Below are 25,555 nucleotides of genomic sequence, written 5' to 3'. Positions count from 1 at the left end.
TGAATTTAAACTGCAGTTTTGCAGTGGACATGCCCATTCTGTACTAATCAAATCTCATCAGCAGTGACAAACTTGAAATGAGAATCTGGCCCCCTACTTCAGGAATTAATAATAGGAGTTGATAAATAGTAGCTGTTACAGTCAACTGTGGCAGGGCATTTGGTTTGCAGATCAATAACTCAATAGACCATAACAACTCAGAAGTCATTGTAATCTGTGGATCAATAGAAGTGCTATTTACTGACAGGCTCTAACGTTTATGTAGGAGACATCTTTATATTTTGTGCCACAAATAATTTAGAAGGATGATTAAGTTGAGCATCGACTTTAGAAACTCCTTTGAGCCATTACAATGTACCCAGCCAGTATGATTGTTACTTATTAATCATAGTTTTACAACAATACATACTAACACATGTATTTAAGGCCTCAGACTTAATATCATCCTGTGCTCTGCAGAGTAATGTGTCTGAGTACTCCATTTCCTATAGCTCTCCAGTGCTCTTGTTTCTCCCTTAGTTTGCATTCGGCTGTGGAGGGCAATGCTACTCCATATGACAGCTGGCAAACTTCACTCAAAAATGATTCAAGATGCTCTTTCACTGGAGGGTTTTTGCAGCACTCCCAGGTGCTCTTGGCTTGGGGATTGAGATATGGAGCTTCAGATTGTCAGAAACTGTCAGTGTAACAGGTGGTTTCATGTGTACAGACGTCTCTCTCTTCCTCTTTATCTTTCTGTCTGGTGCTGAAAATGCACAGGAGCCTTTTCCTTAATTAATTAGTTTTTTTAATTAAAGGTACCTAGAACAGAAGTTGGCAGTCTGTAAGACTGAGCAATACACAGAAATAAAAACACCATGAAGTATTCAGCAACATTGCATGTTAAAACTTTGTTTCAAAAGACCCTACAGGTTGTAGTATCCAAATGGTTTCCAATATATTAAAAGATGTTATCCATCTCTAATTTGAAAATGATTGGTACAATTTGTTTTTTGTAATATTTATAAACTATCCCTACCTATTTGTCTGAGGGGCAGATGAACATATTTATAAATCATATGCACATTTGCTGTTCCCCAAAGGTTAAAGAAAAATCTGCAGCCTTTTCAAAAGCAACAAAAGCAAATGCCTTCCCATTCAGTCCTTTGTAACTAAAACCTGGTCAACAAAAACCTGAATCAAATCAGAGCAGTTCAGAGAACAAATTTCTGGGTAGAAGGGCTGTGTAAAGCAGTAAACTTCAATCAGGGTGCTGTGGCATCCCGGGCTGCCAGAAGGTGTGAGGTGAGAAGCAAATAAGTGCAGGCTTAAGCTTGTCTCTGCTTGGCCAATACTCCACCCCTACTGCCCAGCCCTGCTGAAAGGAGGTAAGCACCATATTCTAACATAATAAAAGGCTTAGTCTGTCTGTCTGTATGTCTGTCGGTCCATCATGCTTCTGGCCAACTGCACACGCGCCAAGGGCGGGCAGCGATTGGCTGAGCGGCTTGGGCTGTGCAGGCCCAAGTTTGTGTTACTGCTGGCGAAGTTTGGCAGTGGGAACCACGCCCCAGGTGTCCGAGCAGTGGGGCTTCCCCCCTGCCTCCCTGCCTGAGGGGAGGCAGGCAGATCCGGAGTGGCAGGGGGAAAGGGTGGAGCAGGGTCTGACCCAAAGCGGCAGGGGGGGAAGGGGGTAGAGCGGAGTTAGACCCAAAGCAGCGGGGGGGGGGGGGAGGAGTGGGGTCGGATCCAAAGCGACAGGGGGGAGGGAGAAGGGTCAGACCCAAAGTGATGGGGAGGAGGAGGAGGAGAGCGGGGGTCAGAACCAAAGTGACAGGGCAGGTAGGGGGGTGGGGTCGAACCCAAAGTGTGGGGGGATGGGGTTAGACCTAAAGTGCTGGTGGGGGTGGAGCAGGGCTGGACCTGGAGCAGTGGGGGGAGGGGGAAGCAGGGCTAGATGAGGAGGGGGGGGATGGGGGCAGGGAGAGGGAACACGGGCCCAGATATGGAGCTTCATCCCTGCTGCCCCCCTGCCAGTCATTCTTGATGGTCAATTTGCTAGAAATATATAAATTAGTTTTTGAAATTGGTGCCACTCAGTTCACAAAAGTTAGAGGTGAGGTGCCTTGAGTACAAAGTTGAGAATCACCTACTTAAAGCATCTAGCTGACAGCTGCTGTGGTGGGTCAGCAGCAGAGAGATGATCTGTTTGTTGAGTGGGACCAAAGCCTGCCTGAAGAAGCACACAAGCAGCCACTATAGCATTCAAAACTGGCTGAAGAACTGGTCTAATGTTTTTCTGTTGGCAAGTGGCACTGAGTGAGCAGTCAGCCATGTTCTCAACTAGCTCTGCCTTCTGTGTAGTCTTGAAACGTAGCCCAGATAGAACGCATTGCTATAATTTGGTCTGGGGATAACAGAGGTGTGACTTGCTGCAATGAGTTCTGGATTGAGGAGTAAGGCTTGCAAACATGTAAGCAGATGCAGAGGGACAAAAAGAACTGCTTATGATTTGAGAAGCCTGGGACCTAAGATCAACTCCAAATTGCAAGCCCCTTGAATGGGAACAGAAACTACCCTTGTAATTGTAGAGCTTTCTTCTCCAAACTTATGACATTGCCACTACTTTATCTGGACTGCTTTATCAGTTTCATGGTCCCTCCCTTCACCCCCAACTTACACTACTTTCAGGAAGGAAATTCTCAATTGGCCCATTACAGCTAGAATCTGTGCTTCCTCAGTGGTGCAAAGGATCTGTACTATATCTGAATAGCTCCCTGCAGTGTGGTTTCTGCCAACTGAACCTTTAATCTATCACAAGTGACATGTAGGGATGAAGTAAAAGGACAGGGTTCATAGGAGGCACTGTAGGACAGCTGAGTTCATCTTCCAGTTCATCCTGGCCACCAGACTGCACATCATGGCTAGGTAGAGACAGTCAAAAAGCCCAAGGCTGAATCAATTCAGTGTTTGCAGGTTAGCTTAAGGTGTATAGAGTAAATTGAAACAGATGTGAACAGACATTTAACTTTGATTCAGGAAATGCAGTCATATGCCCACAGTAGCTCAGGCCAGAAGCTTGGGGTGCTAAAATACAGCTCTTTGGCTGTGTGTTCACTTCCTCTCCCTGCTGCCCCCAAGGTCTCTGGGATTTACAGTCCAGAATTACAGCAGCAGGATCCTGCAGGGTCGCTCATAACTTGCCCTTCCTGTTTCCAGATGCCTCTGGGATTTGTAGTAAGTCTGAGCAGGGGAAGGGGTGTTTAACCTCTCCATCCTGGCCCCAGACCCCCAGCTGAGGTTTGCCTGGGGGGGGGGCAGTCATCCCCCCGCGTAGACTGGGCTGCATCCTCAGCTAGAATTTTCTCCTCCACCCCCTTGTCAGCTAGTCTTCACTGCTCCAGCTAGGGAGCAGAGAGGGGCGGGACCATTCCTGCTCTCTGAAGCAGACAGCACAGTGCAGTGCGGCCTAGAGCTGCAAAGCATGCTGCGATGCTAGGGGACTGTGACTTAACTTGAACCAGATAGGGGGTTGGGACAGAAGTTTCATAAACAGGTTTGACACAAATCAGTTAAGCCTGATACTACATTCAACCAGTTTTATCTTAAACCAGTGACAGCCATTTTGAAACTGGTTTGTGTGCTCTGAGCTTCTGTTCTGTTACAGGTTTAAACCAGTTTCTGATCACTTAAACTGGTTTATGTGGAACTTCTGTCCCTAGGCCATGTGACCAGACATAATCTTCATAAGACATGGGCAGATCTGGGATTTTGGAAAAAAAGGGGGGTGCAGAGAGTGTGGTGTTTCATCACATACAGTGGAACACATTTTTTTGTCCCATTAAAAAGAAACTAGAAGCTTTACTAAGAAGCTAAATGCCTAGGGCTGTATTATTAAATTTAAATATTGAACCACAAACAAAAATAACTTTATTGTAATGTGCATTAATTTATTATATCATATGTTATGTATACAACACAACAAACTGGGCAAAAATAATCGAAAGATCTCACTGTAGTCATTAGAATTAAATATATATATCTTTCAAATGTATAAAACAAAATCTACCCTTCTTGAGCATCTTGACAGTGCATCCAATACTTCACTGGAAGTTATTTTTGTACCTGAGCTAATATTCACCTGAATTAACATTTCCACACCTGAAGTTAATGTTTCTAGTTAGAGTTAAAAGCAGTAACAGTCAGCAGAGCAGTAAAATAAGAACTACTTTACCAGAAGCAGCAGAACTGCAGAACAAAGAATAGGTTTATTAGTGGAACCATTAAAAACTTTAAGAGGAGAGAGGCTTGTTAACACCTGTGGAAGGAAGAAATTAGAAGGGATCAGGTATATTATAATAAGCCATGAAATCAATTGACTCTCTCTCTGCTGCCTGAATAGAAATACTGCTGTAATGCCAGGTAGTTGGTTTTAAACTCTGGGTGGATCAAAAACCAAAGAGGGGCTTGACTGTTGTATCCAACACCTCAAATGTGTCTGATACCTCCAGGCATGGAAGCCAGAGCTCTTTACATAGTTGGCCTTTTTTGATGACAGCTTGGCCTCAACATGGATCCACGTCTGTGTGCCGTCCTTCTGTTCTCACCCATGATGTCTTGATGTTATTAAATATGCAGAAGGTGCCTGATGTTCCAGTAGTTACACGCATGTGATTATGGATCGTCTTCACAGGAATCCTGCCTCCCCCTTTTACCATCCACTCACCAACCAGGTGTTCCAAGAAGTAAACGAAATAGAAATAAAATGAGAAAGACCAGTCCCCTTGGGGGCTGGCTCCTCAGGGCTTGGCTGCCTGCTGTCCCTGTGCAAGCCCAGTTACTGACTCATACCTGTTTCTCTAACAAGTCTCGGACAGTGCTACGGCACCCATTAGCCCTTTAAATACCATTGAAATAATAATTCAGTTTGGCCCAAACAGGACTCTCCCAGACGTTTGGCAATCCCTCAAAATTGGTAAAAAAAACAGCAACAAAGAAAATAAAGCACTTGGAACCCCAAGTTTCTTAACTCACATGCAAAGTCCTTTCAGATGCTGCAGGATCTTCCCACAGCTTCAGATTTGTAGCCCTCTTTGTTGATTCTGGCCACGGTGGATCCCCGTCAGTCGTTCAAACTGCTGAGCACTTGCTACCAGGCACGCCTCTGAGCGCTCAGGCTTCCCCTATGGTGTAGGAGGCTCTCACAGGACACTGGGTTTGTGCTCTTCCTGCAGACCCATGCCTGCTGTCAGCTGCCTCTGCTGTACCAGCTCTCCTCTCTGGCTGATGCTGGGCTTCTGGTTATACCAGAAGCTGCAGTGTGCTCTCGTACATGCAGTGAACACACACTTCTAAAGTGTGGTTGCTGCCTGCACCTGACTCTTTTGTCACTCCTCCACCACCGCTTGTGTTCCTACTGGGAGGTAAGGAACATGATCGTCCCTTACTGGCCCATCCAGTCCTTCCCTGGTGCCCTAGGATGGTTCCCCGGGATCACCCTGTCCCGTGTTCTTTGGGACATCGGGAGCTAAGTTCCCACACTGTACCCCTGCATCCCCCTAGATCCACCCCTGGGCATACAGAACTAAGGTTAGGAACAAAACGATCTTCATAGTTTCATAGTTGGTAGGGTCAGAAGGGACCTCAGTAGATCATCTAGTCCGACCCCCTGCCATGCCAGGAAAGAGTACTGGGGTCAAACAACCCCGACAAGGTGTACATCTAGCCTCCTCTTAAAGACCCCCAGGGTAGGAGCCTGCACCACTTTTCTTGGAAGTTGGTTCCAGATCCTAGCCGCCTTGACAGTGAAGTCGTGCCTCCTGATGTCTAATCTGATTCTACCCTCTGCCAGCTTGTGACCATTATTTCTTGTCACTCCTGGTAGTGCACGGGGGAACAGGGACTCCCCCAATGCCTGCTGGTCCCCTCTGACTAGTTTGTAACAGGCCACTAGATCCCCCTTCAGCCTTCTCTTGTGGAGGCTGAACAGGTTCAGGTCCCATAGCCTGTCCTCATAGGACCTGCCCTGCTGCCCCCTGATCATGCGAGTGGCCTTCCTCTGGACCCTCTCCATGCTGTCCACATCCCTCCTGAAGTGCGGCACCCAGAACTGGATGCAGTACTCCAGCTGCGGCCTGACCAGTGTCACGTAAAGGGGGAGGATGACCTCCTTGGACCTGCCCGAGATGCATCTGTGGATGCATGACAAGGTACAGTTGGCCTTTCTGACCGTGTCCCCACACTGCCGGCCCATGTTCATCTTGGCATCAGTGATGACTCCAAGATCCTTTTCTGCCTCTGCACTGATAAGAAAGGGGTTCCCCAGCCTGTAGGTATGGTGCTGGTTCTTCCTCCCCAGGTGCATCACCTTGCACTTGTCAGTGTTGGAACCCATCCTATTCTCATCCGCCCACCCCTGTAACCTGTCTAGGTCCGATTGCAGCCTATTCCTCCCTTCTAGCGTGCCCACATCCCCCCACATCTTAGTGCCATCTGGGAATTTGAACAGGGTGCTTTTTACACCCCCATCAAAGTCACTGATGAAGATGTCGAACAGTGCGGGCCTGAGGACTGAGCCCTGGCGGACCCCACTGCCCACATCCCTCCAGGCTGAAAATGACCCATCCACCACCACACTCTGGGTATGGCCCTCTGCCCAACTAGTGACCCATTTGACTGTGTAGGTGTCAATGCCACAGTCCACTAGCTTTTTAATGAGAATGGGGTGAGAGATAGTGTCGAAGGCCTTCCTAAAGTCCAGAAAGACTATGTCCATTGCTACCCCTGTGTCTAAGGATTTTGTGACCGGAAGGCCACCAGGTTGGTCTGACAGGACCTGCCTTTAATGAACCTGTGTTGGTTGCCCCTAAGCATAATCTCCCCATGCTGGCCTCTTGCGGACATGAGCCAGGATAATTCTCTCAAAAAGCTTACCCAGGACCAAGGTAAGACTGACTGGCCTATAGTTTCCTGTCAGGAGAAGTCCTAGAAATAGCAAAGCTCAGACTAAGTTTCATTAATTATGTTATTTAACATATTAGTTCATGCAAGATGGAAGTTTATACTCTGTCCAGTGCATGAGTCTGATATCAGAAGTAGATGGATAATACTTCCTGTTTACATGAATAAATATTGAAAAACGAATCCCCAGGCCAGTAGGCATAAATGTTTCTGGTATCACATGTCCATAATTGCACATGCAAATACCACAGCTGCATATACAATTACAATACTTGTTCATATTAATGAGGGTGTAGATTACAACCAGACATAGACATAATGGCAGTAACTGTGTATGCAACCATGGTAATTACACATGCAAATTTAAGCAAGCAGTTATGTGCAGGATAGGGTTATAACTGCTGAAAATTTGCCTGAGTGCAAATCAGAGGGTAATTTGACCTGTTGGTTCCGGAGGCCCTCCTACAGGAGAGAGGAGATGAATTCCACCTGGTGGAATTTCAGTTCACAGCTCCATCTCTGCTGGTGTCACTCTCAGGATCTTTTGATTTTTGCAAAGTAACTTAATACTATGTTAGAATATTTGTCTCAACATATCCATTCCCAAATACACTTTAGAGAAGTACAGATCTCTTCTCACTGATTTCTTTTTCCACATTCTCTTTCATATCTTAATTTCATAAAGTCTGTATTTCTCTGGCCTCTGCCTCCAGATGGCTGGAAACAATGTCTTGCACTTGCTGATGAAACAGAGGAACAGTATTTAGGCAGTTGCACTGGGACACTGATATGTGTCATTCTACCCTTTTGCCTTTCCTTCTAAAGATTTGGCTGGTGAGAGTGGGAGGGAAGAGCAGGGAGTCTGCTTAGGGGGAAGGGCCTGCTCTACCATGGAGCTACAAAGGAGAGGAAGAAGCTGACAGGCCAGGTGGCCATTTGTATGGGATCAAAGGGGATTAAGGTAGCTAAGGTTATCAATTGCATCTGCTACATTTGCTCCCTTGGCAGCAGACAGCAAACAGCAGCTTCTCAGTCTGGGAAACAAGAGTCCCTCACCAGGAGAAGATCTTGAATTTGAGGGAGAGGTGCTCTAGAAAAGGCTAAAATGGATTCTGCTAGTAGTATTGTACAGCCTAAAGGCCAGATTAGGAAAGGGACTAGAACAGGACTGCTATCCTGTACTGCTTAGCAACAGGAGAAATGTACTACATTTCATGGACTGTGCTTTGAGCAGGGGTTCTGGAGAGAGTCAGCATAATAATGCCTCTTTTCATCAGCACGTGGAGTCACAAGTGGAACATGTTTACCACCCTACTTCTTGCCTCACTTGGTTCAGAAGCTATAAAGTGGTCTTCATACAGGCAGGTGACTGCATCTTGTAAAACACTGTTTTGTGCTGAGTTTCTAATGTTTTTTTTTTTTTTTATGACTTACTCCTTCTCCAGAATAATATCCAGGAGTTCTGAGTGATCCTTTAGCTTAATATAAATCTATGATTAGCAATGGCTAAAGTAACTCATCTGCAGTCTTGGACCCAAAACACATTTATGTCAATGCAACTTCACTTGGGGTCCAAGTGGACAGAGAAACTGTTCTTGACCGCCTACTTGAAATTCTTTTCCATTTGGTGACACAGGAGCATATAATAATTTGTCTATAGTAAATGGCTATTATGGCTAGATGTGGCCCCCTGTAGTAGTATAACCTGCATTGGCATACTTTTACTCTAGATTTTTCTCAGGGTAACTTGGAGTAACTTATACCAGTGCAGGTATTTATGTGGTCTTTCTTTTTTATGCAGGTGAAAAGACCAATTATATTGATGTAAATGTGTTGTGTTTCCAAGGCCTATGTGATGTCCATTGACTATGATGTGTGTTGAGAGAGAAAGCTAGCTGTGATAGGCTGACATCAGGCAGAAGGTAGGACAGCATGGTACCTTATGAACTACTGTGTACAGAATTGTAATGGATGTACAGTGTTCTTAATACTTTCTAGGGCATTTGAGAAGCAGGGCTTCCCCACCTTAATTCCCTTTAAGGTTTCTTCTAGGTATTCAGTAGTTCACTGATTCTCAACTGGGGTACTGTGCTGGTGGTGACCAGGTAAAATTGCCCTGCCTTCTCTCCTCCCTAATCAGCCTAAAGCAGGCAGCACTTCCTACTCTGTTGCCTCCCACACTCCTTCTGGAAACAGGCATAGGTGGAATAGTCCTGTCTGCTTCTGTCCCCAGGAGGAGGGTAGAGGGTGCTAGACCAGGAAGGGTTATGCAGCATGAGGTAGCTTCTGTTGTAATGCTGGAAGAGCATGGGCATGTGGCACAACCCTTCTGTGTAGCAGGCAAGCAGGGAACTTCCCCCTGGGGGCACCAGATCCTGGGTGAGAAACTGAAGTAAGCTGAGGTGGCTCCAATGGTGGTTCTCAGGCTGGGGTACTGCTACATTAAAAAAAAGTGGAGATGTGGTGCTGGGACCCTGAGAAGGTTGAGAACCACTGAAATAGTTGGAAAAGCAAGTAGGGGAGGCCTCAGATATCTCCAGCCTTTTAGACAAAAGATGCAGATGCAGATATGGCTCTATTGCATGTTATCAGCACCCTAGGCTTCTTAGCAGAATAATATCTCTAGGAGCTATTGACATGGTGCATTTGCCTGGCAGTCAAGACTCCAGGGTGAAGGGTTTCACATCCCTAGGTAATGTGGCCCCAATCTCATTTCTTTTAATAGTTGTTGTAAGTTATCTGTCTCCCCCCATCAGAAGCTATTTCTGCATCTCATGAAATAACTCAGCTCCCCTTGCATTCATTCAAGTGCTGTCATACTTCATGATCACTCTTTGAAGTGCTGAAAATTCACATCTTACAGTTTTAGTGTTTCAGTTTTTGGCGCTCCATGAACTTGCAGGGTCCAGCCAATGCATTTGTTCTAGGAAGGGTCTGTGCTGTTGACGCTTTCAAGAGATTACAGTTGAGGGTTAGTAAAATACACTCACAAATTTTTAGTTTTTGTTATGCTGCATCACTAGACATGTGATCCCTAATCTTCCCCCTTCTCTTCAGTGTGGGCTTCAGGCACATACAGGTGAAAATTAAGGCTGTCGTTTAAAAATAAAAAGGCATATGGTCCTTGTTGGCAGTGTAAGAAAGAAGTAATTAAAATATTCATAAATGCAGAATACAACCTGGGAAAGGATATTCTGGTTGGGGCAGGTGGAACATTTGCAACATTTTTCTAAAAAATACAAAATCTCATTATTTTAAAATCAGGACAAACTGTATGCAATCCAAGTGTTTGATTGCCATACGCTGTAAACAGGCCCATCCATGTGGCTGGGCCTGATTAAAGCTCAAAAGCACATTATTCAGGATACTGAGTCCAAAAGGAAGTAACTCAATTTTTAAACACCCTAGGCTATGGTAGATAGCATGAGTCTTGCAGGAGAGAATGGTGCACCAAAGGGAGATATGAGCAGGGTTGACCTCAGAGACCTCTCTGTTGAACGTGCTCTGTTGCAGACTTGTCATTTCCATTACATCTTGTAAAAGCTTCTTGCTTCTAAGGCTACCTGCTGTCCACACACCATGAAGCAGAGATCTGCATCCTGTAACTACAGAGAAAAGAGGCCCCTATCCTTACAGAAGCTTGACTGATTATGGTATATCCATCTAATATCTCTTGCAGCCCATTAACAAAACTACCAGAGAAGCTGCTAGTGGGCTTTGAGTCAGGTTATTAGGACCTTGAGTTGCATTTACAAACTTTGCAAGAAACAGATACTTTGGCTGTCTCTCCAATGTCACAGGAAATAATTAATTTACATTAATAAACTACTTTGATACTCAGTGGAAAGGTGTATAGTGTGGAGACAGATAAGGGTCTACCTGGGCCACATGGCTATTATCGGGCCATGATGGCAACTCAGAACGTCATGGTACGTTAGGACAGAATAGAGATTTTTATACTGCTGAATCAAAGACCTTTGTCTGTTCAAGTTTCAGTGGAATGCCTTGATTTAAGTGCCTACAGTAAATATAGCAAGAGCTCCTTGGAAATTTTGAGAGAGCATAGTTCCATAAAAAATTCTAGTGTGTTGGGTCCAAAACATTTCACTTGGAAGAGCTTAAGTTTCAACAACTGTCATGAAGGCCAAGGTAGAGTTCAGAAGGAATCCTTGTGTGTCTGCCCTAAGGCCTGGGAAAGTGGTGATTGTGAAGTGACTCTAGCCCTGAGACTGTCTGGAGTAGCAAACTCTAGACTCTGCAGCTCCCAGGCCTCAGGTGTCTACTAGTGGGTATGCCCAGGGCATGAGAGAGGCCATCTGTTTCTATAGCTAGGCAGTAAAATTGACATCAACAGCTTTTTCCGATGTATTTGAGGAGGAATTGAAAGAGTTAAATATTATACAGTTTAAAAAACACATTTCCTTAACTATGTTACTGACAAAACTGAAGAAAGAGAATTTTTAAACCTAGCTTATATTTTTGCACTTATTCATTTTGAACAACAACAGTAATCTGCCTGATTTCAGTTTTGTTTAGGTCAGGCTTTATTCAGTTTCATTTTTAGTCTCTACCCATTGAAAAATTATCCAAAGTTTGGATTGTGAACCCTGTTGGTGCTGTTTGTTTTGGGAGAAAATCTTGTTTCCATTGGAATAACGGAAATACTTCCATTGTGTTTTATTATTATTTGATTTTTAGAGTTTTGTGAAAAAAACTGTGTTTTAATGAAAACAGGCTAAGCCTCATGTTGCTTGACAGCCTCCCTCTAAATAATATTTAACACTCAATTGTTTTACAGAAGTAATTTGGACAGGGTAGATTGGAGCTAGTTAGCCTTTTTCCAGGCAATATACATTTGTGCAAATAGAATAATATAAAGCTAATAATAAAAGAAAGAGCTCATGAACTTGCACAAGGACTGTTAGCATTAGCATCAAGAAGAATGAATGCCAATATTGTATTTTCATGGGGTAGCTGAAAAACAAAAATAGATGTACAATCTTGTTTTGGTCCCTTATCACTACTGGAGGAGTTGTTGCTGTTGGGGGCAGGGATAATAGCTTTAATTGGAAGAGGAATTATGATAAGAAGGGACATTTCTGCGTAGACTTCCAGTACTTAATGAAGTGATGTGGACAGCAAAGATGAGCTTGTAAGAAGCAATTCTGCAAAACTGTTATTCAAGTGGTCTCTAGGATCTAGGCTGCTTCCTTAGGATTCAAAAAAAGAAAACTTTACAAGTAAGCAATATTAAAAGGGATAAATGCTTGCTATTGCTTCAGGGGAAGGGCTTGCAACCTGAGCTAAAGACAAAATATCCCCTTGGGGCTGCAGGTGTTTGGGTTTTTTCCTTCCCATATTTAAAGCACCAGTTACCAGGAAAGCCTTCTGGGAAAGGCTCCTAATTGGACTTTATTCTTTCACAGGTTTGTAATGATAGCAAGATAGTTAGAAATTGGGTCATCCTTAAGGAAAGGGGGCTACATTTACTCCTGAGAGAGAATCCTGTGTGAAAGACCACCAGTGAATTTTTTGCATTAAATATGTACATTCTTCAGGTATTTTCTTCTATGGTCCTGCATTTTTAGTGAGTTAGGCCAGCGAGATACTTAAACTCAAGATGAACCTGAACCATACAAGTAACCACATTACCTGCAAGGAGACTACTGGTGCTTCAAGTTAGGCATGTGGTAAACTACCTTGCTATAATGAATACAGGTTTTAGTTGTCAGTTGTTTTATTTGTTGGAGGTTTGTCATGACAGCTTTTTATGCTGTAAACTTTTGGAGCAGGAAATATACTGTAAAGTATATTATGCGAAGTGGGTGAAGTGTTGGGTAAAACTGTGGTTTCAGAGTAACTGAAGTTAGTTTTTCCTCCATTTTCTTTTTGGCCACTAAGTAAGATCACCATTTCTAGTGGCACTCTTTCTTATGGCTAAGTACAGACAGTCAAAAAGCCTGAGGCTAAATTGATTCAGTCTTTTCAGATTAGCTTAAACTGCAGAGATTAAACTGAGAAACAACTGGACAGACATTCACTTCTGATGCAAGAAATGCAGCCACATGCCTGCAGTGGCTCAGGCCAGAAGCTGGTGGTGGGGGGTATTAGAACGTGGCTCTCTGGCATATAGCCCGCATAGGCTGTGTTTTAGCTTCCTCTTCCTTCTGCCCCTGAGGTCTCTGGGATTTGCCATTCAGACTCACAGCAGTAGGACTCTGCAGGCTTGCTCATAACTCCCTCCTCCTGTTTGCAGGTACCTCTGCAACTGTGGGCTACAAATCCCAGCCAGCACCAAGTAAGCTAGGAGGGCAGGGCAGCTCTGTACTCAGGGGAGGTTAACCTCCCTGTCTGGCTGCAGAACCCAGCAGGCAGGGCTGTCCCTGGTGGGGGGATTTGGGGCAACCACCCCAGGCCCTGCGCTTTGGGGGTGGGCGGCACAGAGCTGGCAGCGCAGCCATGGCAACTCTGCACTGCTGCCAGCTTCACATCTGGTTTCTTGGCACCCCCTTGCTGCCGAATCGATTGCTGACTTCCTCGCATCTGGGGGCTGTACCCTGCTTGGGTTATCTCTGCCAGTGGGAGTTTGCTGCGGGGGGAGTGAGGCTAGTAAGCCAGTTCTCACTGCTCCAGCTAGGGAGCAGCATGGTGGGGCCAGCCTTGCTCTCTGGAGTAGTCAGCGCAGCCCAGGGCTGAAAAATGCTGGGGGACTGTGATTTAACTTGAACTAGGAAAGGGTGTGGGACAGAAGTTTCATAAACTGACTTGACACAAATCAGGTAAGTCTGATGCTATATTCAACCAGGTTTATCTCAAACCCATTTCAGCCATTTTGAAACTGTTTTTTGAGCACCAAACTTCTATACTTTTACAGGTTTAAATTAGTTTCTGATCTGTTAAACTGGTTTATGTGCAACTTCTGTCTCATGCCTAAAAGTACAGCAACTATATACAGGAACTAGTGAAAACTGTGACCACTCTACATGCCATTTTAATTAATAACTAATTAATGGAAGATCCCTGTCACTCTTACTGTGTTTGCTTGGCATGTTGCCTGTCTGGGTAAAGGAAGACTTGCATGATAAGGTACTAGCCAGCACGACTTAGTTTGGCAAAGATGCTCCTATAGTAATCAGCATTTCTGAATATCCAAATATGTTTTAATCCCCCTGTATTTTCTATAAGCTTGCTTCCTACAATGTATATCTTTACACAGGTGAAATTTTCCATAAAGGTAATGCTTTGAGATCTTTAACCCACCTTTCTGGAAATGATTGTTTTCATGCCTTTTCATATTATGTGTTCTTCCAAAAGAGACTTAACGATACTAAAAAAAATACCTTCAGTCTATCAGATCTGGTGTTTGCTAAATCTTGAAGAAGGTGTAAAGACAAGGCTACCATCCTGTTTAAACTGTCCAATACTGCACCCCAGAGGTTGGATAGCATGGCCAGCTTTGTATTTTGAAAACTGAAGCACAGCAGGTGCATTCTTGGGCTCCAGTATTCAGTTAGGTTTAATAACTACATGAGATGATTTCCACCTTCTGTGACCAGTCTATAGACTATCACACAGCATTGCATTTGTTTGTTATTGTAAATCATCTATCCCTAGCTACTGTGCTTGCCAACTAGGGGTAGGATATTTGTGTGAAGAATTTCTCTCTTAGTTTATTACTACTCTGCTGGCAGTGATACCAAGACCAGCTGGTGCAAGCTGATTAAAAGTAAGTGTGTGCCTTTTATCTTTACCTGAAAATGCCTTTTGGCTCTATTGAGGCTCTTGCCTAAATATTCCAAATGAGCACAGAGTGTTTCTAAATTACTGCCCACCCATTCATTGCAACTAACTCAACTGAAATTAAACTAGATGCAAAAGGAACATGTATAACAGCTTTAAAATAGAATCAGTCTTTGCATTGTGCTAAGTGTTGGTAGCAGTTTCTTGGCCTTGAACTTCAGGGAGGGAAAGTCCAGCTGTGGCTGCAGTGGATCTCCTTGCAATCCTTGCTTTATCAAAGGCTTAGCATACATGTCCATCTAATTCATACTGTGGATGCCATGGCTGGAGTGGGGGTAAGGTTTTGAGAAACCAAATGCTCTTCATTAGCCCACCATAGCTGTTGAGGCTTCTGTAAAATTTGGTTCCAAGGTTCCCCCCACCCTGGACACTGAACACCTTTAGGCAAGGAACAGACATTCAAAAAGCCTGACCCTTGAGTCAATCTTTGCAGGTTAGTCTAAACTGGATAGGCTGAATCAGTTTGTGCTTGCACAGACATCCCAGATATGCAGTGGCTCAGGCTAGAAGCTGGGGGGGGTGTGCTAGAACAGCCCTCCCTTCCCTGCAATGGTGCTGAGCTGAGGGGGGCATGACCAGGTTCCAGCGGGACACTCTGATTAGGGGGGTGGTTCTCCCTACCTGACCAGCCCAGTAGGGAATTGATAAACACTAAGTTAGGGGTGATAAACACTGTTACCAGGCAGAGGGGATGGGGGAATCCTTGCTTAGCAGGGAGTGTGTGTGTGGGGGTAGGGGAAGGCGGGTAGTCGGGGGAAGCCAGGTAGATGCCTGCAGTCTCTGCCAAACTGCAGGCAGGGAGCAGAAGGGAGGGGCCAGCCCTGCTGTGGAGCAGAAAGCCCTGCTGGGATGCTGGGGGAATCTGGTTTAATTTAAACCAGCAAGGGGTCTGGGACAGACATTACATAAACCAGTTTGACTCAAATCTATTAAGTCTAATATTACATTCAACCAGGTTTATCTCAAACTGGTTTCAGCTATTTTCAAACTGGTTTATGGGCACTGAACTTTTGTTCTGTTACAGGTTTAAACCAATTTCTAATCTCTTAAATAGTTTGTGTGTAATGTCTGTCCCTAGACTGGTGTAGCTTTCCCTGCAGATGACTAGAGTACACATATACATTTCATGTATGCTGCCATTAGAAGGAACCATCCAAGATGAACCTTATCCTTGTAAACTCCTGTAAACCACAGTCCCAGAACAGCTTGCAGTGTGAACATGTCACACTAAATGCACCACTTAAATTCTGTTCCCCATGTAAATGAGAGCAAATAGTGACCTACAGATCATGGTTTGAGTAGAAATCAGCCTCACTTACTGACTGCAAAAAGAAAGGATCAAGTAAAATTTTTTTGTGATAAAACAGTAAAGGAGGTTAAGTGCCTACTGAATGGAGCAAATGACTGAAAGACTGTAGGTTCTTTTTCTAACTTAATCAGTGATTTTCTCTGAGACCTTAGAAAAACTGGATTGCAGATTTCTATTTTCTCATGTGTTTAACCAATCTTTTAAAAGTGTTTTCAGATCCTTAGATGAAACATACTGAAAGGCCTCCAATCATCTTTTACCCCTTCAAAATTATTATTGCAGTAGTCTTATTGTGTGCTAAGCAATCCCTCTGGTTCTTGGTGATGACTATAGTCTGTAGTACTGTACTGAGCAGTCTGAAATACTATCCATTTTCTCTCCCTTTCATTTTGATTGACAAGGCACTTTCTAGTAGCTACCATACATCAATACAAAATAAGCAGCTGTTATAGCTAATGCTTATAAAATGCAATGGGTTTAACCAGGCAATAAGAACCCTGTAAATCCAGAAACAGCACGTGTTTCATTCTGGTTGATAACAAGGTGTAACCTGGCTATACCCAAGGGTGTGCCCTATTCTCGATTGGATGGGATGGGTAGGCGGGGGGGGGGGGGGGTGGTACTGTGATAAGGATGCCAGAACTTCGAACAGATCCCTCTTTCCTCTGTAGACTTAACCCTTGCCCAAAGTCCTTAATGGTATACAACATACTGAGATATAGATATATAAATAAGTCATAAAACTTGAATATCATATACATATATTTACACAGTAAACATTAACCAATAACCAAGGTCAAACCCTAAATAACACTATTTACCCATCACAATAAAACATGATGAGAGACATGCTGGGATGGGATGGGCTCCACCTTTCCCCTAAAGGTAAGCGTGTGTTCTCTTCCAGGTTGGTGAACCTCCTTCGGCGGGCTTTAAACTAGGCTCGTCGGGGGAGGGGGAAGATGAGGGCGGAGGAGACGATGAGATACCAGGCCCAGCAACAGCCAGCGAGCCCAGACCAATGGTCAAAACGGAGAAACAGGTAAGCGATAGGGGACGGGGCATTGCTGTGACTAGGGGGTCAGTGGGCACAACCGCTGAAGGCCTCAAATGCCTCTACACGAATGCTCGAAGTATGGGGAAGAAGCAGGAGGAACTCGCCCTCCTCCTAGCTGTCACCAGCCCTGACATAGTAGGGATCACAGAAACGTGGTGGGACTCATCGCATGACTGGGCGGTGAGTGTCAAGGGCTATAGGCTATACAGGAAGGACAGGATAGGAAGGAAAGGTGGAGGAGTAGCACTCTACATCAAGGAGGAATATACTTCCTCGTTAATTAGCATGGGGGTAGAGGGGGGGCACTCTGAGGTGCTCTGGGTTAGAGTAAAAGGCAGTCCAGGGGAGAGAGACTTAACGGTGGGAGTCTATTATAGACCTCCCAACCAGGGAGAAGAGCTCGACCTGGAATTCTTAGGTCAGCTTACAGAGGCAGTGAGGGCTAAGGATGTGGTCATCATGGGGGACCTAAACTTCCCAGACATCTGCTGGGAGGAGCAGTCAGCCAAGTCTGATCGCTCACGTCGGTTCTTAGCCAGACTGCAGGACCTCCATCTAACCCAGGAGGTGCACAGTCCCACCAGGGGAGACGCCTTGTTGGACCTAGTGCTGGCCACGGGTGATGACCTGGTGAGGGGGCTGCGGGTGATGGGCCACCTGGGAGACAGTGATCATCGCTTGCTGGAATTCACCATCCAGCGTAAGGTGGCAAAGGGCTGCAGCAAGGCAACAGCCCTAGACTTTAGGAGGGCTGACTTCAACAAGCTAAGGAGGATAGTTGGGGAAGCGCTGAGGACCCAGAGGGGAAGGGAATCAGATGTCGAAGGTGAGTGGTTGCTCCTTAAGGAGACGATCCTCCATGCCCAAAGGGAGGTAATCCCAACAAGGGTCAAAGGAAGCAGGAGGGCACATAAACCCCCATGGCTCACTAAGAGCATCCGGGAATGTCTCCTTGCTAAAAGGGAGGCATATACCCAATGGAGAGATGGGGTCATCGCCAAGAAGGACTATGTTATAGTCGCCCGAGGATGTAGGGGGGCAGTCAGGAGGGCCAAGGCAGAGTTGGAGATAGGACTAGCTTCCCGGATTAAGGACAATAAGAAGTCCTTCTTCAAATACATAGGGGGTAAAAAGAGGGTCCCGGGTAATGTGGGGCCCCTGCAGGACACGATGGGCAACTTAGTCATCACGCCAGATGACAAGGCTAACATATTTAACGATTTCTTTGCCTCTGTCTTCCTAAGTAGGGACCAGTTCAGCCACCTCCCTGCTGGGCCCCCCTCGGGCCCCGAGAGAGACACGCCTGGGCCAAGGGTTAGCGAGGAGTTAGTTAGGGTACTTCTGGAGAAGCTGGACGTGTTCAAGTCCGCTGGTCCGGACGATCTTCACCCTAGGGTTCTACAGGAACTGGCTGAGGTCATTGCGGGACCCCTGGCACGGCTCTATGAGCACTCGTGGTGCTCTGGCGAGGTGCCGGAGGACTGGAAGAGGGCCAATGTGGTCCCTATCTTCAAAAAGGGAAAAAAAAGAGGACCCGGGAAATTACAGGCCAGTTAGTCTGACCTCAATCCCGGGTAAGCTCTTTGAAAAAATTATCCTGGCACACATCCAGGAGGGCCTCGCGGGGGAATGCATGCTCAGGGGCAACCAACATGGGTTCATCAGTGGCAGGTCTTGTCAGACCAACCTGGTGGCCTTTTACGATCAGGTCACCAAATCATTAGACGCAGGGGTTGCTGTGGATGTAGTCTTTTTGGACTTCCGGAAGGCTTTCGACACTGTCTCTCACCCTGTCCTCATCAAAAAGCTGAGAGACTGTGGTGTCGATGCCCACACGGTCAAATGGGTCGCCAACTGGTTGGAGGGCCGCACCCAGAGGGTGGTAGTGGATGGGTTCTTCTCGACCTGGAAGGATGTGGGCAGTGGGGTTCCGCAGGGCTCGGTCCTCGGGCCTGCACTGTTCAACATCTTCATCAGTGACTTGGATGAGGGGGGTAGAAAGCACCCTGTTCAAGTTTGCTGATGACACTAAGATGTGGGGGGATGTGGGTGCACTAGAAGGGTGCAATAGGCTACAAGCTGACCTTGACAGGTTGCAACGGTGGGCGGATGAGAATAGGATGGGGTTTAACACTGATAAGTGCAAGGTGTTGCACATGGGGAGGAAGAACCGGCACCACACTTACAGGTTGGGGAACTCTCCTCTTGCCAGCACGGAGGCGGAAAAGGATCTTGGAGTCGTCATTGACTCCACGATGAACATGGGCCGGCAGTGTGGGGAGGCAGTCAAGAAGGCCAATCGTACCCTATCATGCATCCACAGATGCATCTCGAGCAGGTCCAGGGAGGTGATCCTCCCCCTCTATGCGGCACTGGTCAGGCCGCAGCTGGAGTACTGCGTCCAGTTCTGGGCGCCACACTTCAAGAGGGACGTGGACAATATGGAAAGAGTTCAGAGGAGGGCCACTCGTATGATCAGGGGTCAGCAGGGCAGGCCTTATGAGGATAGGCTACGGGACCTGAACCTGTTTAGCCTCCACAAGAGAAGGCTAAGGGGGGACCTTGTGGCCTGCTACAAACTGGTCAGGGGGGATCAGCAGGTATTGGGGGAGTCCCTGTTCCCCCGTGCACTGCCAGGAGTGACCAGGAATAACGGTCACAAACTGGCGGAGGGTAAGTTTAGATTAGATATTAGGAGGCGCTACTTCACAGTCAGGGTGGCTAGGGCCTGGAACCAGCTTCCAGGGGAAGTGGTGCAGGCTCCTAGCCTGGGGATTTTTAAAAGGAAGTTAGATGAGCACCTTGCCGGGGTCATCTGACCCCGGTGCTCTTTCCTGCTAAGGCAGGGGGTCGGACTAGATGATCTACCTAGGTCCCTTCCGACTCTAGCTACTATGAAACTATGAAACTATGAAACATGTAACCCAGGTGGTACTCCACGAGGTACCCCCTCTTCAATTGAAGAGATCAAAGCAGGTATACAAGCGCTGTGGGAGGTGTAGGGACTCTCCTCCTCTATAGAGCAGAGCCAGACCACCAATGGGGACTTAACCATACACCTTTTAATACTGGGAACATAAACAGGCATAAGTCAGAGGGTACAGCAGACACTACAATGCCCCAAGGGGGCAGGATTCAACAGAGGTTAGACACCTACAGTCACTGACAAAACAGGGTTAACAAAATACAAAACTCAAACAGCAGAACAAACAATATGGGTTGGTAAAATATACAAAGGGTGCAAAATGTAAAATGACAAGGAAAAATAGGGCCTTGGTACCCGGAGGAGGAGAAAGGGGGGAAAACACAATGGCCCCTTTCCACTGCAGGAAAATTTGCTTCTTGTTAGCTCACTCACCCCAAGTCACTTCAGCTAGGTCTTGAACTTAGATCTCCCACATGATAGGCAGGAATGCTGCCCCACAGCCACCATTGGTGGTGCTGCTCTAGCCTGCTAGGGGCCTTGACCTTCCCAGAGCCCTGGCCTCACCTCAAGCTGCCTGGCCTCTGATTGGAGGAGCTGGGAACCCCTCAGGTTGCTGCTCAGATCTTTCCTGGAGCTGGGGAGTCTCTCCTGCTAGCTGCAGCCTCTCCTTGGGGATCCTGGAGCCCAGCGGGGAGCCTCTCCTGCCCACCGCACTGCTGAGGGTCCCACTGCTGCCTGCAGGTCCTGCTCTTTCAGGCTTTTCTGGGGCACTGCTCCTGCCCCGCTGGCTCAGGTCTGTGAAGCTCCTTCCTAGTTGTCCCTCACTGGTCTCTTCCCTGAGTCAGCCCACGCTGCCCCTTTTATCCTCCTCCAGGTGACCCAAGGGGCCAATCGGGACCCGGAGGTGGGGGGAGAGGGGAGTCTCTGGGGCCTGATTGGTGCGGAAAGGGAATCCCAAGTCCTCCAATCATCTTTTACCCCTTCAAAATCCCTGGGCCAGGCCACTGCCAGCCAGCCCGTCACAAACAATTTCAGCAGCATCAACACAATACAACATTTGAACACCAGGGAGAGGTTGGGGCTGAACAGAGGCCTGGAAGAGAGACAAATCCACCAGTACCACTGCTGCTATTTTCCCAAACTGAGTCTAGCATCCACACAGACATTCCCCACAGCCTGTAGCTGCTGTGAGATAGGAGTGGCTTTGGGACTCCACTGGCCCTGGGTCAGTTGGGGACCATGATGACGGCAGGTGAATTCACCCTTCCTGTGCTTGCTCCTTGCCAGGCCCTCCTGGGAGTCTCCAGCAGCCCAGGGTCTCGAGCATCACTTCCAGAGTCTAGCTGCAGCTGCAGCTGCAGCTGTATTACTTGATACAGCCTGAGCTTCTTGCACCCCAGGTGCTGCTTTCCCACCAGGGTGGGATTGGGGTCTGGCTTTGCACCTGGGGGATGGGATCCCCATACCTTGCTTGCAGAACTACCTCCCTTGGTGTGGAGTTTCTTCTCTCGTCTGCCTCCAAACTGATTCCTGGATCTCATGCTCTGCTTGCTCCCACACCCCTCAGCACCTTAGCAACAGCAGCTGGAGTGTAGTGTTATTCCAGATAACACTGCCACTGTGGCTCTTGGGCAGGCTGCACAGCATCCCACGCCTACCCATCTGCTGAGAGAGCAGAAGTAGCTCTTGACAGCTAGTGCTGATTTGGAGAGAGCCTTGGAAAGTCATGCTAGCTCCCTTTCAGGTAACCTCACCCCCCCCCCCCCCCCCCCAATTAGGAGCTAGGAGCCTCCTCCCTACACTGGCAGCAGGAAGCAAGGTGGGTTATAACTGTGCCACTGCACCCCCCCCCACCTGTAGATCTGCCCCTGGTTACACTTCTGTAAAACTGGGGAAAGTGTCAGGAAATTATTGGATCCCCTTGGGCCTCAGGCTCCCAGGTTGGGGTGATTTTGAAGCACGGATCTACAACTTAATTGTGTAGCCTGGACCCTTTTATAATTTCAACTACAGAAGCCTAGAAGCTGTCACAATGCTGGGTCTTGAGGTAAGTTCCTGGGCATCTTCATTTGACCTGGATGTTACCCAAGAGAAACCAGTTGTCTATACTGTAGTTACTTGAATCCAAAACAAGTCTTTTCCCCCCCAGATCAGCATGGGGGTGGGGGCTGGGGGAATCCTCATGCTAGATTTGAGGACTGACCTGGTGGTGGCTCAGCTCCAGCTTTGGCTGTAGGTTCAGGACTGAAGCTGGAGCTGTGCCACTGCTTGCTCTGGGCTGGGCTGGCTCATTTGGTGGGGGAGTAGCGTGCTGCTGGGGGAGGCTGCAGGTTTGGTAATGGGCCTCTCCCACCCCCTCTCTTACCTTTTGTTCCAGCTCCAATCTGGCCTGGTCAGGAGGTGCTGCTGCTGCTTCTCTGTGGCTGGGCTGGGCTGGGGATGTCCTGCTGCTGTTGAGCCAGAGCACAGCTGTAGCAGAAGATTGGGGGTGGGTGGGGGGAATCAGGCAGCAGGGGTCAAGCCGAGGTGGGGAGTAGTGGGGTGTGGGAGGCAGGGAGTGGAGGGATAGGCAGCAGCAGGCAAGCAGAAGCACGAAGGGACAGGCATCGAGGGGTGGGGAAGGGGCAGGCAGGGAGAGCAAAGGGAAGTGAGAGCACGAGTCAAGGGCCTGGCCCCCTGCCACTCCTTTCCCTGGCACAGCAGGTCAAAAACCTACATGACTGATCGGATCTGGCCAAGTGTTCCTCCCAGCAGATGTCAGGATAACTGAGGTCACCAATGACATCCATGTCCCTTGAATGTGCAGCCTCCATCAGTTCTCTGGAAAATTCCAGCTTCAGCATCTCCTGGTGTGGCGGTCTGTAGTAGACGCCTACCATCAAGTCCCCTTCTCCTTGTCTCTCCCCCCCCCCCCCCGGGGTCTCGAGTTGCCTTTCTCTTGAACCAGTTTGGGTCTCCAAGGAGTCATACCACTCCTTTACATAAAGAGCCACACCTCCCTTCTTCCCTACCCAATCCTTTCTGTACAACCTTTAGCCCAGTCATGCGTTGTGTCCCACCAGGTCTTCATTATTCCAGTGAGATTGCATTCCCTGTTTGCTAGCAGGAGTGCCATTCCTCCTGATTATTCCCCATGCTCCTAGCTTCTGTGTAAAGACACTTAAGTCCCCCAGACGTACCCCGAGATTTCTGCCATCCTGACATTGTTCCACTTCTTGACACCTCCCTGACCACTGTCTCTACATTTTTCCTGCTTGGTTGTCCCCCTGCTAAAAGTTTCATTTTTACACTTTTCTAAATGAAACATTTCAACTTTTAATTTTGAAGTAGCATATTTTCATTTTAAAATTATTTAAATGAAATAACCTTCCCTGAACCCCCCCCCCCAATTTTGTCTGGGTAGAAACAAATGCTTTGGGTTGACCCAGAACAAGATATTTTGGTGTTTTCTTGTTTTGTGGGAATTCCCACCTTTTCTGTTTCAGTTCATTCCAAAACAGTCGGTCCCTTTCCACCCCATCCCTTATTTGCCTTGCTCTAATAATATGGCTAAAAGAGTCGAGATATTTCAGACCTTTGGGAAGGAAAATTATTTCAAAATCTGACTGAAAATAACTACCTTACTTTGCCTGTAAACACAGGTATCACAGTTCTAGATCATCCCCCCTAACGCTTTGTCTAGCCATGTCTTAAAAACCTTTAAGGATGGAGATTACACTGGGTAACCCATTTCAGTGTTTTACCACCCTCTTAGTGAGAGAGGTTTTTTCCCCTCCTATCTAACCTAAATTTCCCTTGCTGCAACTTGAGACCATTGTTCCCTGTTCTGTTATCTGCCACACTGAGAAATTTGCTGGAGAACATGATAAAATATTTTGGATAAAAATATGTACTCTTTTTTTTTTTTTTGGAGTAAACCTTTTTGCTCTGTAGCAAAGTTTTGCAAACCAACCTTATTTCATTGCCCTCTGGTGGTGTGTCTTGGTAGCTTAAAATAAATTCAATACAATAGGAAAACATTTGCTTGTAAAGCAAATAATTCATTGGAGAAAATTAATCTAATCAGGCCTGAATATTAAATTCCTCTTCAGTAAGAAATTAACTAAATGGGATTCTCTTTCTCTCTGAATAAACAGTCACTCAACTACATCATACTGTGTTCTGTTGTGGTGTGTTATAAAAAGTAACTTGTGATCAGTTGTTTCTCATGCCTGGTACTACCTTAAACTTTCTATTCTAATTTTTAGTGGATGACTATTATAAAACATTTCTTTGTCTAGGAATGTATTAGACTTGATGGAAAGAGATTGAGACAATTTGTATGAAGGCCATGATTCTCTAGCAAAACATATGCAGGCTGCTGTTCGTACTTGTGCAGAGCTCAGTGTAGGACTCGGTATTAAGACTAAACTGTTGGTTAGCTTGCAGATTTCTGTTTACGGGGCACTCTTATAAACAATTTTATCCAAACATACACTAACATACTTTTTTAACATATATCAACAAAGCATGGAAATCACCATGTAATAATTTGTCCTGGTCCACCCTCTATTACATTGCAGTAGAACCCAAAATGCAACAGAAGCTGTGTAGAAAGATCCATTTCCTTTACTCAAGGAGTTTGTAACTAAGAAGTTTATTAAAGTTACTACCAAATTTCTCTCATGATGATCAAGTCAAAATGGAACTATTTGCTAATTATATGCTATTATTGTACAAATGTGTTTTCAGTTGCTAGGCATGATTCTTCTTTCAGTTGCATTGGTTTTACAGCAGTGTAAATGAATTGACAGGGTATGCGAGCAGGGAACCAGTGGCAATGTCTTTTTCCTATAGAATGGAAAGCCGTTGCTAAAATGAAAACAAATTATAAGCCAATCTAAGCCTCACTTCTTCAGATACTTAGGAAGGTGTTTAACTTTTCAAACCTGCTCAGTTTTCACACTGATTGTAGTAAAGTGGAAGGCAGTCTTAACACTCTGTATCTATATCTAGGGCTAGATATACACAATATACTTATATTTGGTTGTACCTTCACCACCACTCTTTCATTTATGATGTTCAAGTAGTATAAAGTCAGCTTAGCCAGCTGGCTGGTAACTTCCCCAGTACAAGAAAACCTCCGTGTACATTTGTCTGCTGGAAGAATGGCCACGAAGAAATGGATATATTTGACCACACAGTTAAATGGCTTTTTAGGGTTGTTGCAAACAGGTTCAGTTTATCAGCTAAAAGACGGTTCTAAGTTGGGCCTAGGTCTAAACTGATCTCCTGCAAGCCCTGGAATCACCAAGGCTAGGGACAGAAGTTGCACATAAACTGGTTTATGTGATGAAAAACTGGTTTAAACCTGTAACAGCAGAAGCTTAGTGCACATAAACCAGTTTCAAAACGGCTGAAAGTGGTTTAAGATAAATTTGGTTAACTGTAGTATCAGACTTAACTGATTTGGGTCAAACTGGTTTATGAAACTTCTGTTCCAGACCCCTTCCTGGTTCGACTTAAAGCAGTCCTCCCAGCATGC

The sequence above is a fragment of the Crocodylus siamensis genome, chromosome 3 (assembly GCF_052110815.1).
Source record: "Crocodylus siamensis isolate JL-2025a chromosome 3, ASM5211081v1, whole genome shotgun sequence".
Classification (NCBI taxonomy): domain Eukaryota; kingdom Metazoa; phylum Chordata; order Crocodylia; family Crocodylidae; genus Crocodylus; species Crocodylus siamensis.
Note: the sequence above shows the minus strand (reverse complement) of the source record.